The sequence below is a fragment of the Prionailurus bengalensis genome, chromosome D3 (assembly GCF_016509475.1).
Source record: "Prionailurus bengalensis isolate Pbe53 chromosome D3, Fcat_Pben_1.1_paternal_pri, whole genome shotgun sequence".
NCBI classification, from domain to species: Eukaryota; Metazoa; Chordata; class Mammalia; order Carnivora; family Felidae; genus Prionailurus; species Prionailurus bengalensis.
Window position 1 is genome coordinate 22,651,274 of NC_057356.1, and position 17,133 is coordinate 22,668,406.

The 17,133-nt window shown below is 40.2% G+C and overlaps 1 protein-coding gene and 1 long non-coding RNA gene across 6 annotated transcripts in view; one reads left to right on the forward strand and one right to left on the reverse strand.

Moving 5' to 3' along the window:
• Positions 1 to 5,705, reverse strand: part of HORMAD2 (HORMA domain containing 2) — a 90,091-nt gene extending 84,386 nt beyond the window's left edge. For 4 of the 5 annotated variants that reach the window (XR_006294049.1, XM_043559317.1, XM_043559316.1 and 1 more), the window contains exon 1: positions 5,472 to 5,589. The gene's annotated coding sequence lies outside the window, so the exon portion shown is untranslated. The other variant, XM_043559315.1, reaches the window with a different exon arrangement.
• A 147-nt stretch (positions 5,706 to 5,852) lies between these two features.
• Positions 5,853 to 17,133, forward strand: part of LOC122471002 — a 45,662-nt gene continuing 34,381 nt past the window's right edge. The window contains exon 1 of the long non-coding RNA XR_006294054.1: positions 5,853 to 5,958. This is a non-coding gene — a long non-coding RNA (uncharacterized LOC122471002). The remainder of the gene's footprint in view (positions 5,959 to 17,133) is intronic.

Consider the following 17,133-nt stretch of genomic DNA (forward strand, 5'->3'; position numbering starts at 1 on the left):
ACATTTCTAAAATAAGTAAAGTTAAATTTTATTTACACATATGTGTGTGTGTGAAGAGAGAAATAAACAGCAGTATAATGTAGTAGAAAGCAGCTTTGGAGTTAAGGAACCTAGGCTCAAATTCTGTTCAACTATCTAGTAGCTTTGTAACTTGGCCATATCACACAATCACCCTGGGCCTCAGTTTCCTTTTTTGTAAAACAGAGACAATAAATCCAACTTCTCAGGGCTCTTACAATGTTTACATGGGGATGTGTACGTCCAGAGAGCATACCTAGCATAATGGTTAAGTACTCGCACTCTTCTGGAGTCACACTATCTAGGATCAAATTTCAGTCTGCAATTAACTTGCCCTATCATCTTGGGCAGATTGTGTGCCTCAGTTTCCCCATCTTAAAACAAGGATAGTAATAGTACCAGCTTCACAGGGTTGTGGGAGGACTAAATGAGCCATTATATATAGGGCATTTAGAACACTGACAAATATTTCATTATAAGTAATAAAGCATGTTTATATTTTTTAAATCTTATGTTAGTATTTGAACTCCTAGTTTTCTTCCAGCCTTCCAGTTTTTCCTTCTCATTGTCTATTTCAGACTTTTTTCCCCGCCCATTTCTTAACATTTGTGTTCAGGGTTCTGTACTAGGAGTTTTTTGTTTGTTTGGTTTTTTTTTTCCTTACTTCTAAACACACTTCCTGGATGAACAAACACATTCCCATTGTTTCAACTACTATATCTATTCACATGATTGGATATAAGGAGCCCAGGTCTCTCTGAGGAGTTAGAAATCTATACCTCAGTCTATGAGACAGTTCCACTTTGATGTTCCCAACACATCTAAATGTCAGCTCTTTCCCCCCAAAACCTATTTCTGTTCCCTAGCTCAGTAAATGACATCATCAAATACCTAACTGTTCAAGCCTAAAAACTATGACTCAACTCTGTTCCCTCTCTCATTTCCACATCCAGTCTCCTTAACATTTATCAAATATGTTTATTACTCACTTTATACATGCTGTTATCTCTGCTTTAGATCAGATTAGCCTCATCTTTTGTCTGGACTGCTACAACCACCAGTCTAGTCTGCCTGTCATTGATCCTGCCCTTCTCCAGGCTGTTTTTTGTACCATAGCCAAAGTTTTCTTTCTAAATTGTGAACTTGATTATGTAACTTCTTAGACTGAAATTCTTCAATGGTTTCCCACTTTGCTCAGGATAAAATCCAAACTCCTTACCATGGCTTCAAGATCTGGCTCATGCCTTCTTAGCCACATCTCTAACCATTTTCCCTTACACTTTTATGAATCAGCTATTCTTATCTACTTTGATTACCCTAAAGGACCATATTCTCTACAGCTTTCAGGCTTTTGCAATATTCCTTCTGCCTGAAACATTCTTCTCCATTCTCAATTCTTACTTATCTCCTGGACATGGTTTAGTATAATGTTCTCAAGGAATATTTCCTGATTCACTACAGCGAGCAAGTTGGGTTATGTGCCCATTGTAATATATACTGTATCATGGCTGTATTTATGTATCCATCCCACCCTACTGTGAGCTAACGTGAGAGTAAAGTTGTGTCTGTCTAGCTCATTTATTTTTCAAAGTTTTTTTTAAGGTACAATTTAGTGGATCTTGGTATATTCAGGGTTTTGCAACTGTCACTATTAATTCTAGAAGATTTTTGTTCCCCAAAAAGAAACTCTGTCCCCATTACCAATCACTCCCCACTCTCTCCTCCCCGACACCTTGCAACCACTAATCCATGTTTCATCTCTATGGATTTGCCTATTCTGGACATTTCATATAATGAAGCCATGTAATATGTGACCTTTTGTGTCTGCTTTACTTCATTCTTAAAAAAAATTTTTTTTTTTAATGTTTATTGTTGAAAGACGGAGAGAGACAGAGAATGAGCGTGGGAGGGGCAGAAAGACAGGGAGACACAGAATCCAAAGCAGGCTCCAGGCTCTGAGCCATCAGCACAGAGCACGCGGGGCTTGAACTCACAAACTGCGAGATCGTTACCTGAGCTGAAGTCGGACACTCAACCGACTGAGCCACTCAGGCGCCCCTGCTTTACTTCATTCTTGAATCCTCAGCACAATTACAGTATTGAAACAAAATAGATGCTCAAAAAGTATCTCCTGAATCAATAGAGAGATACTACAAGAACAAGGAAGAATTAAGCATCTAGAAAAGAATTACAGAATATTAATATTAATAGGTAGAAGGAACTTTGAATGTCATCTACCCCAAACATCTAATTTTCTAGATGAGGAAATCAAGGTCCAGAGAAGTCAACTGACTTAGGGTCAATCAAACATTTAGTGGTAGAACTGAGAATAAAACTCAAGAAACTCTGACTCACAATTTAGGGGTTTTTCTACAATGACTCCCCAAAATAAAATCCCTTTTTGCTTTCACCCACCTAAAATAACGCACTACCCAGGAAGCTAGGTGGCTCAATCCGTTAAGTGCCCGACTCTTGATTTTAGCTCAGATTATGATCTCATAGTCATGAGATGGAGCCCCACGTCAAGCTCTGCTCTGGGCATGGAGTCTGTTTAAGATTCTCCCTCTCTCTTCCCTCTGCCCCTCCCCCACATTTCATGCATGCTCTCTCTCTCTCTCAAAATAAATAAATACAGGTAAATAAATAAAATGATGCACTACCAGTACCTTCCTAGTTGTTGGGCTTGCTTGCTTATTTCTAAATACAGTAGTGTCTTTGTGTCTTTTTCTGGTTTTCTAGAATGAGTTCGCTTTAGGAAGGCAAAATGTATCTAATTTTTTTTTTTTTTTAATAGCGAGGCTCTTTTCAACCTCTAACTATTCTGTTGTTACTGTTGCTTTCCCTTTGACCAGGTGTTTTGTGGAAGTCTCCTATTCAAGTACAAACTCTGCTTAATTTTGAAAGCTCACGAGCTAACAGCCCCAGGAGGTATGACACTACAGATCATGCACTCTTAGAGAATAACTCTGATTGTTTTTTTATCACCTTGTTCTAACTCATTATCTAAAAACCCAAGAGAGATTTCATAACTATGGATTTGAAGAACAGAACTCTAACTTTCAAATGTCTTTCACTTATATATTTGCTTGCATATTTGACCCACAAACATCTGAAACTTCACAGGGCATCAATATCTTTCATTTTTATGCTTGTCTACTCTGTGACAAGAATTATGATCTTGAGAAAGAGAAAAGATTTCTGTGCTTTCTCAGATAAAGACTCATGCTAGGCTTACCTCTTGACCTACATCTCAACTGCCCTATTTAAAATGGTGATACAATTGCTTACTGTTTTACCCTTTTATGTGTGAATCCAAGATTCAGATAAAGATTAACCAGCTACTGTTCAGCGCATTAAAGCCTAAGCCACTTTTTTCCTTCTTTGGCCATTGTGAGTGAAGCAAAAACCAGTTTTATTATGTTTGCCCAAAGACAATAATAGTTGGTTTCCTAACACTCCCCACCCATCTTTCTCAATCTTCCAAAACCATTTTTTCCCAACAAATCCCCTTTCTCTCAAATGAGTAATATCGAATAGCTGGATTCTAATAAATGCAACTAGATGATCTTTCTTGCCTGATTGGAAGGATGGCTTTACTGAAAGGAAGTACATTTTGACCTAAATGGGCTCAGCAACATAGAATTGGAAGGGAAAGGACACATCCTCTACAGCCAATCCAATCTCTTCACTTTAAAGAAAAGGAAAGTCAATTTAGTGGAGGAAAGATAGTCTTTTTAACAAATAGTACTGGAACAATAGGACATGCATAGGCTGAACCCCCCCCCCCCAAAAAAAAGAACAAAACAAAGAAAACCCTCAACCTAAATTTCACACTGTATACAAATATTAATTCAAAATGGGTCATGGATTTTGACAATAGAGAAGAGGAAAACGAAGTTCAACAAAAGAACTTGGTTTGTTGAGGCACCTGGGTGGCTCGGTCGGTTGAGTGTCCAACTGCAGCTCAGGTCTTGATCTCTTTCATGGTTGGTGAGTTCAAGCCCCACGGTGCAGAGCCTGCTTCGGATTCTACCTCCCTCTCCATCTCCCTCGCTCACATACTTGCATTCTCCCTCTCTCAAAAATAAATAAACATTAAAAAAAAAATTTTTTTTTTAAAGAACTTGGTTTGTCAAAGGTCACCCAGTTACTCAGAGGCTTCACAGAGTTTGCTTCCACAAATTATCATTCACCATTTTAATAAATCCCATCTGGCTCTGGTAATTTCTTCTCCCAGCTCACTCAGAATAAATGGTTTCCACTATATTAACTGGGTTATTTGTACATGCTATTTTGGTTTTTTAATATCTTCTTCAGGCTATTTCAATTATTCATTCATTCAACATTTACTGGGTGACCACAATGTGCCAGTCATCATCTAGGATTACAGTGATGTAAAATAATACTGTTCACATGGCAAGAGATTGATGATGATCTAATGGGGGGAGACATTAGACTCTCAGCCTAATTAAATAAAAAATTCCTATAGGGGCAGGCGCCTGGGTGGTCCACTTCATTAAGAGAGGGACTCATCATTTCTGCCCAGGTCATGAGAACCGTTGGGCTTTGTGCTCACTGCGCAGAGCCTGCTTGGGATTCTCGCTCTCCTTTTCTCTCTGCCCCTCCCCTACTCGCTTTCTTTCGCTTTCTCTCAAAATAGACATTAAGAAAAAGAAAGAAAGAAAGAAAGAAAATTCCTTTAGGGGCAAGCACCCAGCTTTATCTTCATTTTCACCAGCGAGTACATGATGTACTGCACACCGCCTCCCATGCTCTGCACATCCGAACGCACGTCGGTGATTGGCTAATCTCGCGTTTCAAGCCACTTTCTCCCCTGTACTGTTTGGGGAACTAAAGTCCACGGAGATTAAACGGCACGTCCCGGTTAAGGTGGAAAAGGAGTCAAGGTCATTCCGTGCGGACCCATCCCCAGCTCTGTCATCTCCTGATGATTCTGGCAAGAACTGGTTCTGGCAGAACACCTCCATGTCTGGAGAAAACCTGGCCTAGCTAAATTCACCCCCACCCCGCCCCTTCCTGACTGGCCGCTTGCAGCTTCCTCACCCAGACTCAATCCTCCTTTTCCACCGAAATCTGAATTCAATAGCTACTTTGGTGTTCACGGTACAATTATCGCCACTCTTTTTTTTTTTTTTTTTTTTTTTTTCCTGGTATGTGCGAAAATTTTCGAAATCGAGCCCTGAGGGCGGCGGGGGTGGGTGGGGAGGGTGTTATCTAGAAGCTTCTCTTTGTTTTTTTCCTCAGCAACCCCCGCCGCCTTCCCGCTTCTCCTCAGGGCACTTCGGGGCTCAGCGAAATACTTTCAAATCAAACTTAAAGCCTCAAGTAAAAGGAAAGGAAAAGAAAAAAAAAAAAATTAACCTAAGAACACGGAAGTAACAATGCTCAGGCGCGCTCTTTCTCCGGGCACCTTGCCTCTGCACAGCCCTCACCTCAGCTCCTCGAGGTCTCTCTCAGATCTCTCAGAAGGATGCCCAACGGCCTTTTCGAGCCCAAACCCTTTCGGGCTCATGAATAGTCAACGACGCCTTTCTGGGTGGGGCGAGAGACACTTACTCATGAATAATTCATAACCTCTCCAAGTCAAGCCCGGGCGGCCCGCCTCGTTCGGCTTCATGAATATGCAAAAAGCTGCCAGAGGCTGCTAACGGCCCCCTGGAGATCCCTGCCCCCTCAGCGCCGGCGTCGTCCGCGCCTGGCCTCCTTCGCGGCGGGTTCCCCGCCACACGCCCCCCGGTCGCCGGCGCCGCGTCTCTCCTGCTGGCCACGCGCTCCCGGGCCTGCGGGACCCGTGCCTGGCTCGCGGCGCCGCACGCGAACCCCGACGGGGCCTTCCGTTCAGGACCACTCGGCTTGCGCAGCCGGAACGTCGAGGACAGCGCGCCGCGGGGCTTGCTGAGGAGACGCCTGCCGGCCCAGGTGAGGCGGCGGCGGGGAGGCCGACGCGGGCGGTGCTGGGTTAAAGCCCGGAGGACCGCTTTTTATTGCGTGCCTGGGACCGGGACTGGCGGCGGGAGGCGGGCAGAGAGGCCTGAGGCCACTGCAGAGCGGGATGAGGGAGAAGCATCTAGAGCTTTTGGGGACGGCCGTCAACCTGGAAGCGGCAGCTAGCGGTCTGGAGACAGACGTTTTCATCCTTGAGGGTATCTCACTTCTTTCCTAGCATAGACCCAACTTTGCGTTATTTCGAACGTTGATTTGTAATTACGCAAATGAAACCTCAGCGAGGTGATCCCCGTAAGCAGTCGGGTGTTGGTCTCCTCAGACCCTTTCTCACGCGTTCAGGGACATACTCAGTGCCTTGTGGAGCTTCTCTAAGGTTCGTGAAGTCCTTTGAACCTCTGCAATGGGATTTCTTAGAAAATGGGTAAAGGAAGCATGGGGTCACTTGAAACCTAGTTTTACTTTGTTTCTGCAGTGAAGGAAAAAAAGATACCAGTTGGTAAAAACATGAGTTTATAACATAATGACTAAGCCATAATTTGGGCTAAAATTGTTCTTTAGCGTAGGTTTTTTTTTTTTTTAATGTTTATTTATTTATTTTGAGAGAAAGAGCATGTGCGAGCAGGGGAGGAGCAGAGAGAGAGAGAGAGAGAGAGAGAGAGAGAGAGAGAGAGAGTGAGAGAGTGAGAGAATCCCAAGCAGGCTTCCCGTTCAGGGCAGAACTGGACCCAGGGTTGGACCCCACGACCGTGAGAACATGACCTGAACCAAAATCAAGAGTCTGGGCTTCAACCGACTGAGCCACCCAGGTGTTATAAACATGAGTTTATAACAATGACTAAGCCATAATTTGGGCTAAAATTGTTCTTTAGCGTAGGTTTTTTTTTTAATGTTTATTTATTTATTTTGAGAGAAAGAGCATGTGCGAGCAGGGGAGGGGCAGAGAGAGAGAGAGAGAGAGAGAGAGAGGGAGTGAGAGAATCCCAAGCCGGCTTCCCGTTCAGGGCAGAACCCACGACCGTGAGAACATGACCTGAACCAACATCAAGAGTCTGGGCTTCAACCGACTGAGCCACCCAGGTGCCCCAAGTGCAGGTTTTCTCATCCTCTCCCTGCCGAATTGTGATAGCCCAAAATGTCTCCAGATGTGGTCAAATGCAAAATCGCCCTTGGTTGAGATCAACTGATTTAATCCCAAACTTTCCAGAAGTAATTGCTCTTTAAGCTCCAGCCTGGCAGATGGTCTCTCTGCTCCAGCCCTTTCCGTCGTCAGTATTTACCAGCTTCCATCTGGGGGGACCACTAGTCCCTCCGTGGTAGCTGTTCTCGTTCTCATCTGCCCTCAAGTCTCAGCTTTGGTAACTATGCAAAGAGCCTTCCCCCTCTTCCCTATGCTAACGAAAGTTTCTCTCTCTCCACCCTGCTCGCAAACGCAGTTATTACCTCTCATTACTACTTTTCCTTCCTCAAATGTATCACAATCTGGATTTCATTTATTTGTTAATCTGTTTTTCTTCACCACCTAGAATACAGTAAGCCGTAGTAGAGTCCTTATCCGTCTGGGTCACTCCTGGATGTCTAGTGACCATCCCAGTGCCTGGTACACAGTGATCACTCAATAAACGTTGGAGGATGGAAATATATAACCCTCTCTTCCTCCTAAGTACGTCTGTGGAGTTTCTCCTACTCCTTTCCATTCTCATTCCCTGCTGGGCTCCTTGTGACCTTTGTTTAGAACTTGAATGGAAGAATGAACGCCTAGAAGCTGTGACTAAATTCTTCACTCTTCCCACTGACTTATCCACTCCTTGAGGGCAGAAACTGTCCTTTATAAAGTTCACTGAAGGTATTCATATAGTTGAATGAACCAATCTATGACTTTAAGGAACAATATTAGACAATTAAAAATTGATAGGAACACTGGGGGCTTTAGAAATTATTAGTTTAGTGACACCTGGGTGGCTCAGTCGGTTGAGCCTTGACTTTTTACTTCAACTTTTGTTGTGATCCCAGGGTTGTGGGATGGAATTCTGTCTCAGGCTCAATGCTCAGCACAGAGATTCTCCCTCTCCACTCCCCGCCCCGCCATCACAAGTGTGAGACAGAGAGAGAGAGAGAGAGGAAGGGAAGGGAAGAGGAAGGAAGGAAGGAAGGAAGGTAGGTACTTTAGGGATGAGAACTTAAGTAATTTGTGCAAAGTCCTCAACCTTGTTAAGAGACCAAGTCACAAGTCTCACACCTTTCTTTCAAGTCTCTTTTCTATTCTCCAGCCAATCTAGTTTCTTATTCCTTTTCTGTGAACATGACTTAGAGCTCAAACATGAAAATCCCAAGCCAAAGACCTGCTTCTTGTCAACTAAAAGCTTTTGAGCTTGTATCCTTCATCTTTTGATTAAACCTACCCTGGGGATAATGGCCTAATGAGCTCAAAAGTGTATGATATTCAAACGATTACCCATCTTCTCTTGTACCTTTCAGTGATTAGAGATTGGAAATTGTCCCTGTCAGAGCAAAGTACCTTGTTTGTTTTGGAAGGAAAAATGTACATTGTGGGAGAAATTGATCGTTGTGTATAAATTTCCAAATAACCAGTTAAAGTTTGGCCAAACCCTGTATCCAGTAGAAAAATAACATGTGAAACAAATTAAAATAAGGTGGGGAAGGGGAATCTTATTTGAGATGACTTTCCTTGCCTATCACTCTTTAGACATGTATGTTTCCTTTTACTCTGTGTTCCTGAAACAGTTGTCACTCCTCATTAATCAGTCTCTGGTTAGACCTTTGTTTTTTGAGAGCTAAAGACCATTTTTCCTTCCCAGTTAAATTCAGGGTTCCTTCTTTTACCTTCTTGATTATTTTATATAGGCAGCACCTGGTTAGTAGAGTCTTGTGGCATCCTCTCAGCTGTTAGGATTTTGGATTTTTTTTTCTGAGGCATCTGACAGCACTTTTAGTCACAGGGAATAGATAAATGTCTGACAGATTGGAACTTTCCCCATCAAGTTCAGTTTAAGCTTGGAAGTCTTCTCCGAAAGATGGTTTACATGAAGGTTGTCAAAAATAGACATATTGAATATAAAATATATTTTCAAGAGGACATCTCTAGATGCATTTCCCTTTTCAGTGTACACAATCGTGATACCAAATACAGAGAAAAGAAATTGGGGTGGAGGGAGAAATTAAGAGTAAAGTGTGGTTTCTTTATCCTCTTTACTTTCAACTTTTATTAGAACTCTTAAAATCATAACTTACAATCTTCATAAAGCTAACACCACCATATACATTCATTCATCAAGCATTTATTTTATACCTGCCATTTGTAAAACACTCCGCTTGGCATTGTGGGGACCAGAGAGATAATAATTTGGTCTCTGAGCTGTGGAAGTTCACAGTTTAGTAAGAATGCCTGTAAACACATTACTCACATAGAAAATATTAATGCAATATTAATAGAAGTATAAATTATAAGATGGAATGTAGAAAAGGAAGCTATGCATTCTAAATAATGAATCAAGACAGCTTCACAAAGAAGGTAACATTTTAGGAGGAGAACATGTATATATAATTTCCTTTGCTCATTCTTTGGCAATGGTTAGACAATTTCAAACCGGTAAAAGCAGACATTTTGCCCACCACTTTAGAACTAGGAAAGAAAAGGAGGTGTAAGATTCTTTTTTTCCATTCCTGGTAGCAGCATGCTTCTGAAAGCTGGATGTTACCTTAACAATCCCAAATGCCTCATTCATAGTTAAGAGGAGAGTGCCAGCTGCATTATTTCAAGCCCTTATTTCCACATTATGTTGTTATTTTATTCTGGTCTCCATTGGGGCATATAGTAGCCATGAGATTTTTAATTAATTAATTATTGTCAGTGGTGTTTATAAATGTTTTTATGAATGTGACTCTGGAGTCCCAGAATTTTAAGTATCACTGAGAAGAGAAACAAAATGATTTAGAGAACTGAAGTGGTTTTTTTTAATGTTTTTATTTTGTTTTTGAGAGAGAGACAGCAAAAGCAGGGGAGGGGCAGGGAGAGGGAGACACAGAATCTGAAGTAGACTCCAGGCTCTGAGCCTGACGCAGGCCTCGAACTCATGAACCATGAGATCATGACCTGAGCTGAAGTCAGATGCTTAACTGACTGAGCCACCCAGGCACCCAAGAACTAAAGTTTTGAATCAAGCCTCTATGTGTAAGCTAACTATATTGCCTAACTTATTTAGAGTAATTTTTAGAGAGAAAGGCAAATAGAAAGGATTACCAACGTGGCTTTAACTTTTGAACTTGATCCATTCTTTGGCAGCCAAAGAGAAGCCAGTCAGTATGAAATAGGCCTTTCAAAATGAAATAAGTCCAACTATAAGGTTTTATTATAAGCTTCTGCTGCTTCTGCCCATACCCTGGCTACCTACAAAATACAATTCCATGTGTAGGTGACAATTTATCATGGCCTTCATGGCCATTCAGAGTTGCATATTGATTTCTACATCCTTTGAATTGATCTTTTTCTGACTGGCAGAAGAATCTTCATGTGGGTTGTATGTTTCTGAGGAAAACTTAGTGTTTAATGAATTGGAATAGGAAATGACAGTGGCTATAAGGGACATGTTGCTGCCTGCTTGAATGCCCTAAGAAATGATGTCAGGGAAGGTAATAATTCTGAAACATAGAAATGTTCTATTTGGCTACTTGTTTCTCTTTTCTGCTGACTAAGGAGTTTTGGTGACATGTAAAATGATGTTATACTTCCCTTAATGTTTATCATTTAATAGGAAAGATTTCAAATGAAATAGATTTTAAGCTGGTTTTTCATAACTGCTACTTGGTACATCTTCATAGAGATCTGAGATGAGGTGATGTTCAAAATTTACCACAGTACTGACAGCCTGTATTTTGAAACCCTTTATTTCTACACATTTTGATGCTTGGAACGTGACATTTACCACAAAAAAGGTTTAGAACTCCTGTGAGACCATAGTGCAGCCTCAGCCCTTTGAGAGCCTTTTTTTCTTCCTTTAATTTATACTAACTCAGTGATAAATGTGTATTAATGACCTCTGGTTGAGAAGGTTATTAATTTAAGATTCAGAATACTTATGATCTTAATCTTAGCACAAATTGAATGCAAATATAAGACGTTTGAGGCAGAATGTTCTTTATTTCTCTTTTTATTTAAATTATTGCCCCTTTATTTTCCTTTCTCTCTCTTTCTTTCTTTCTTTCTTTCTTTCTTTCTTTCTTTCTTTCTTTCTTTCTTTCTTTCTTTCAAGTAATCTCTACATCCAGCATGGGGTTTGAACTCGTGACACACAGATCAGGAGTCACATGTGCTACTGACTGAGCCAGCCAGGTACCCCAATGCAGGCTATTCTGTCTCTTCTCAAAAAACAAACAAACAAACAAACAGCAATTTCTTTCTGCCAAGAGAAAGATTTAACAAGTGGAAAGTGAGTAAGACATTAACAGGAAAATCACGTATGTACATAGCTTTTAAAAATGGAAGGGAGGGGGCGCCTGGGTGGCTCGGTTGAGTGTCCAACTTCGACCCAGGTCATGATCTCACGGTCTGTAGGTTTGAGCCCCGCATCGGGCTCTGTGCTGACAGCTCAGAGCCTGGAGCTTGCTTCCGATCCTGTGTCTTCCTCTCTCTCTGCCTCTCCCCCATTCTCACTTTGTCTCACTCTGTCTCTCAAAAATAAATAAATGTAAAAAAAAAAAAAAAATTAAAAAAAAATGGAAGGGAGAAAGAATTTCAAGAAGACCTCATTTAGAGATTTACTGTGACTCACACCTAACAAAACTCCCAGAAAGCCAGATTCCTGTGAAAGTCATATTTTCAAATATGCCAGGGGTTTGGGGCTATGTTAATCTTGGTCACATTAATGCACAGCACAGAAAGATTTACTGTAGTAAGAGGCATTGGAAGAATTCAAAATATCACCTTATCAATCCTCTGTGGACATCCCTTTCCCTTTATTTTTTGAAGAGTGCCTAGACATAAGACATAATAAACACACATTGAATGAATGCATAGATGTTGAAGAACCCCAAATATCCCAGTGATGAACTGGATGTGTTCAAATTATGCCTAATGGAGTTGATCTTTGAAAAGGTTGCATTGCAAATTTCCTGTTTTTGTTGTTAGTATTATTTTTCCATTTATCCTAATTTGAAATCATTATCTTTTTTTGTTACCTTTTTTTCAATATAGCATATGTACAGAAAACCATCCTCTCTTTAAAATGTACCTTTCATTGGGGCACCTGGGTGGCTCAGTCGGTTAAGCATCTGACTTTTGGTTTCAGCTCATGTCATGATCTCACAGTTCGTGAATTTGAGCCCCACATCGGGCTCTGTGCTGAGAGCATGGAATCTACTTAGGATTCTGTCACCTTCTCTCTCTGCTTCTCCTCTCCTTACTCTTTATATCTTTCTCAAAAAGTAAATTAAAAAAAGGGGGGGGGCACCTGGGTGGCTCAGTCAGTCAGGTGTCCGACTTTGGCTCAGGTCATGATCTCACAGCTCGTAGGTCTCTCTCTGCCCCTTCTCTCTCTGCCCCTCCCCTGCTCACACTTTGTCTGTCTCTCTCTCAAAAATAAATAAACATTAAAAAAATTAAAAAGAAACAAAAAATAATGAAATTTACCTTTTATGTACATATACATAAAATTCACCACTTTAAAGTGTAATCAGTGTTTTTTAGCATATTTATATAGAGTGGTATAATCACCACTAATTCCAGAACATTCTTATCACCCCAAAAAGAAACCCCATGCTCAGCAATGACTCCATTTCTTTCTCCCCTAACCCCTATAAACCATTAATCTACTTTTTGCCTCTATGGATTTGACTGTTCTGGATATTTCACATAAATGGAATCATACAATATATAGTCTTTTGTGTTTGGTTTCTTTCATTTAGTATAAAAATTAAAGTGTGATATTCATGTTGTAGCATGTATCATATCAACACTTCATTTCTTTTTATGGCTGAACAATATTCCGTTGGTGGATATACCACATTTTGTTTATCTGTTCATCAGTTGATGGACATTTGGCTTGTTTCCACTTTTTGACTATTAAGAATAATCCTCCTGGGGTGCCTGGCTGGCTCTGTCAGTAGACAGTGTGACTCTGTTTTGTTGTGTTTAATGTTTATTTATTTTTGAGAGAGACAGAGTGCAGGTTGGGGAGGAGCAGAGAGAAAGGCACACACACAGAATCTGAAACAGGCTCCAGGCTCCAAGCTGTCAGCACAGAGCCCGACACAGGGCTCAAACTGACAAATCACGAGATCATGACCTTAGCTAAAGTCGGATGCTTAGCTGACTGAGCCACCCAGACACCTCTAGAACATGTGATTGTTGAGTTCAGGGTCATGAGTTAGAGCCTCACATTGGGCATGGAGCCTACCTAAAATAAAAATTAAAAAAAAAATCCTCCTGAATATACATTTTCCAAAAAAAATATACAGGTGGCCAAGAGACACATGAAAAAATGCTCAACAAGTCCAGTCATCAGGGAAATGCAAATCAAAACCACAATAAGATATCACCTTCACATGGGTTGGAATGGCTAGTATCAAAAAGACAAATAACAAGTGCTGGTGAGCATGTGGAAAAAAGAATAAAAACATTTTTTTTAAGTTTTTATTTTAATCGGGGCACCTGGGTGGCTCAGTTGGTTGAGTGTCCAACTTTGGCTCAGGTCATGATCTCGTGGTTTGTGAGTTGGAGCCCTACATCAGGCTCATGTTGTCTGTCTGTCTGTCAGCACAGAGCCTGCTTTAGATCCTCTGTCCCATTCTCTCTGCCTCTCCCCTGCTGTGCTCTCCGTGGGTACCCCCCCAATTTTTTTTAAGTCTTTATTTTAATCACCTGGTGCTCCTCATGACAAGTGCACTTCTTAATCCCCATCACCTATTTCACCCATCTCCCCCCCCCCACCTCCCTTCTGTAACTATCAGTTTGTTCTCTATAGTTAAGAGTCTGTTTTTTGACTTGTCTCTCTTTTTCCCCCCTTTTGCTCGTTTGTTTTGTTTCTTAAATTCCACATATGAGTGAAATCATGGTATTCATCTTTCTCTAACTGACTTATTTCACTTAGCTTTATACTCTCTAGCTCCATCCATGTTGTTTGCAAATGGCAAGATGTCATTCTTTTTTATGACTGAATAATATTCCATTGGGTGTGCACATGCGTATATATGTATATACACATATACACCACATCTTCCTAACCTGTTCATCTATCAATGGATATGGGCTGCTTCCCTAGTTTGTTTATTGTAAATAATGCTGCAGTAAACTCAGGAGTGCATGTATGTATCCCTTTGAGTTAGTGTTTTTGTATTCTTTGGGTAAATACTCAGTAATATGGTTGCTGGATCATAGGGTAGTTCTATTTTTAACTTTTTTTTTAAGATTTTATTTTTAAGTAATCTCTATATCCAATATGGGGCCTGAGCTTACAACCCTGAGATCAAGACTTGCATGCTTTATGCATGGAGCCAGCCATGTGCCCCTATTTTTAACTTTTTGAGAAACATCCATACTGTTTTCCATAGTGGCTGCACCAGTTTGCATTCCCACCAAGAGTGCAAAACGGTTCCATTTTCTCCATATCCTTGCCAACTTGTGTTGTTGATTTTAGCCATTCTGACAGGTGTGAGGTGATATCTCATTGTAGTTTTGATTTGCATTTCCCTGATGGCAAGTGATGATAAACATCTTTTCATATGTCTGTTGGCTAACTGGATGTCTTCTTTGGCTAAATGTTTGTTCATGTCCTCTGCCCATTTTTTATTTGGATTATTTGGTTTTGGGGCATTGAGTTTTATTAAGTTCTTTATATATTTTGGATTCTAACCCTTTATCAGATATGTCATTTGCAAATAGATTCTCCCATACTGTAGGTTGTCTTTTGGTTTTGTTGATTGTTTCTTGTGTAGAAAGATGTTTTTTTTTTTGATGTAGTTCGAATACTTCTTTGCTTTTGTTTCCCTTGTTTCAGGGGACCTATGTAGAAAAAAAGTTGCTACAGTTGATGTCACAGAAATTATTGCCTTTACTCTTTTCTAGGATTTTTATGATTTCAGGTCTCACATTTAGGCCTTTAATCCATTTTAAATTTACTTTTGTGGATAATGTAAGAAAGTGGTCCAGTTTTATTCATTTGCATGTTGCTGTCTAGTTTTCCCAACACCATTTGTTGAAGAGACTGTCTTTTTCCCACTGGATATTCTTTCCTGCTTTGTTGAAGATTAATTGACCATATAATTGTGGGTTTATTTCTGGATTTTCTATTCTGTTCCATTGACCTGTGTGTCTGTTTCTATGCCAGTACCATACTGTTTTGACTATACAGCTTTGTAATATAACATGAAGTCTACAATTGTGATGCTTTACTTTTGTTTTTAAAGATTGTTTTGGCTATTTGGGGTCTTTTGTGGTTCCATACAAATTTGAGGATTGTTTATTCTAGTTCTGTGAAAAATGGTGTTGGTATTTTGATAGGGATTGCATTAAATGTGTAGATCGCTTTGGGTAGTATAGACATTTTAACACTATTCTTCCAATCCATGAGCATGGAATATCTTTCCATTTCTTTGTGTTGTTTCAATCTCTTTCATCAGTGTTTTATCGTTTTTAGAGTACAGATCTTTCACCACTTTGGTTAGGTTTATTCCTAGGCATCTTATTATTTTTGGTGCAATTGTAAATGAAATTGATTCCTTAAATTCTCTTTCTGCTGCTTCATTATTGGTGAATAGAAATATGATAAGTTTCTATACGTTGATTTTGTATCCTGTGGTTTTAACTGAATTCATTTATCAGTTCTAGTAGTTTTTTGTTGGAGTCTTTAGGGTTTTCTTTTTTTTTTTTTAATGTTTTTTTTATTTATTTTGAGAGAGAGAGAGTGGTTTGCATGAGTGGGGGAGGGGCAGAGAGAGAGGAAGAGACAGAATCCCAAGCAGGATCCGCACTGTCAGCTCAGAGTCTGATGCAGGGCTTGATCTCACAAATTGTGAGATCATGACCTGAGCTGAAATCAAGAGTTGGACACTTAACCGACTGAGCCAACCAGGTGCCCCACAGGGTTTTCTATGTAGAATATCCTGTCATCTACAAATAGTGAAAGTTTTATTTCTCTGTTACTGATTTAGATGCCTTTTATTTTTGTTGTTGTCTGATTGCATAGTACTTCCAACACTATGTTGAATGAGGGTGGTGAGAGTAGACATCCTTGCCTTATTCCTCACCTTATGGGAAAGGTTCTCCGTTTTTCCCTATTGAAGATGATGTTAGCTGTGGGGTTTTCATATATGGTCATTATTATGTTGAGGTATATTCCCTCTAAACCTACTTCGTTGAAGGTTTTTGTGATGAATGGATCTTGTACTTTGTTAAATGCTTTTTCTGCATCTCTTAAAATGGTCATATGGTTCTTATCCTTTCTCTTTTTGATGTGATATATCACACTGATTTGCAATTATTGAACCACCTTGCAACCCAAGAATAAATCCCACTTGATTGTGGTGAATAATTTTTTTAATATATTGCTGGGTTCGGTTGCTAGTATTTTGTTGAGGATTTTTGCATCTGTATTCATCAGAGATACTGGTCTGTAGTACTCTTTTTTTTGTGGTGTGTTTATCTGGTTTTGGTATCAGGGTAATGCTGGCCTCATAGAATAAATTTGGAAATTTTCCTTCATTTTCTATTTTTTGGAATTATTTATTTATTTATTTATTTATTTCCAACGTTTATTTATTTTTGGGACAGAGAGAGACAGAGCATGAACGGGGGAGGGGCAGAGAGAGAGGGAGACACAGAATCAGAAACAGGCTCCAGGCTCTGAGCCGTCAGCCCAGAGCCCGACGTGGGGCTCGAACTCCCGGACCGCGAGATCGTGACCTGGCTGAAGTCGGACGCTTAACCAACTGCGCCACCCAGGCACCCCTCTATTTTTTGGAATAATTTAGGAAGAATAGTTATTAACTCTTCCTTAAATATTTGGTAGAATTCACCTTTGAAGCCATCTGGTCCTGGACTTCTGTTTGTTGGGAACTTTTTGATTACTGACTCAATTTCTTTGCTGGTAATCAGTATGTTCAAATTTTCTATTTCTTCTTTATTTTTTTATTTTTTTT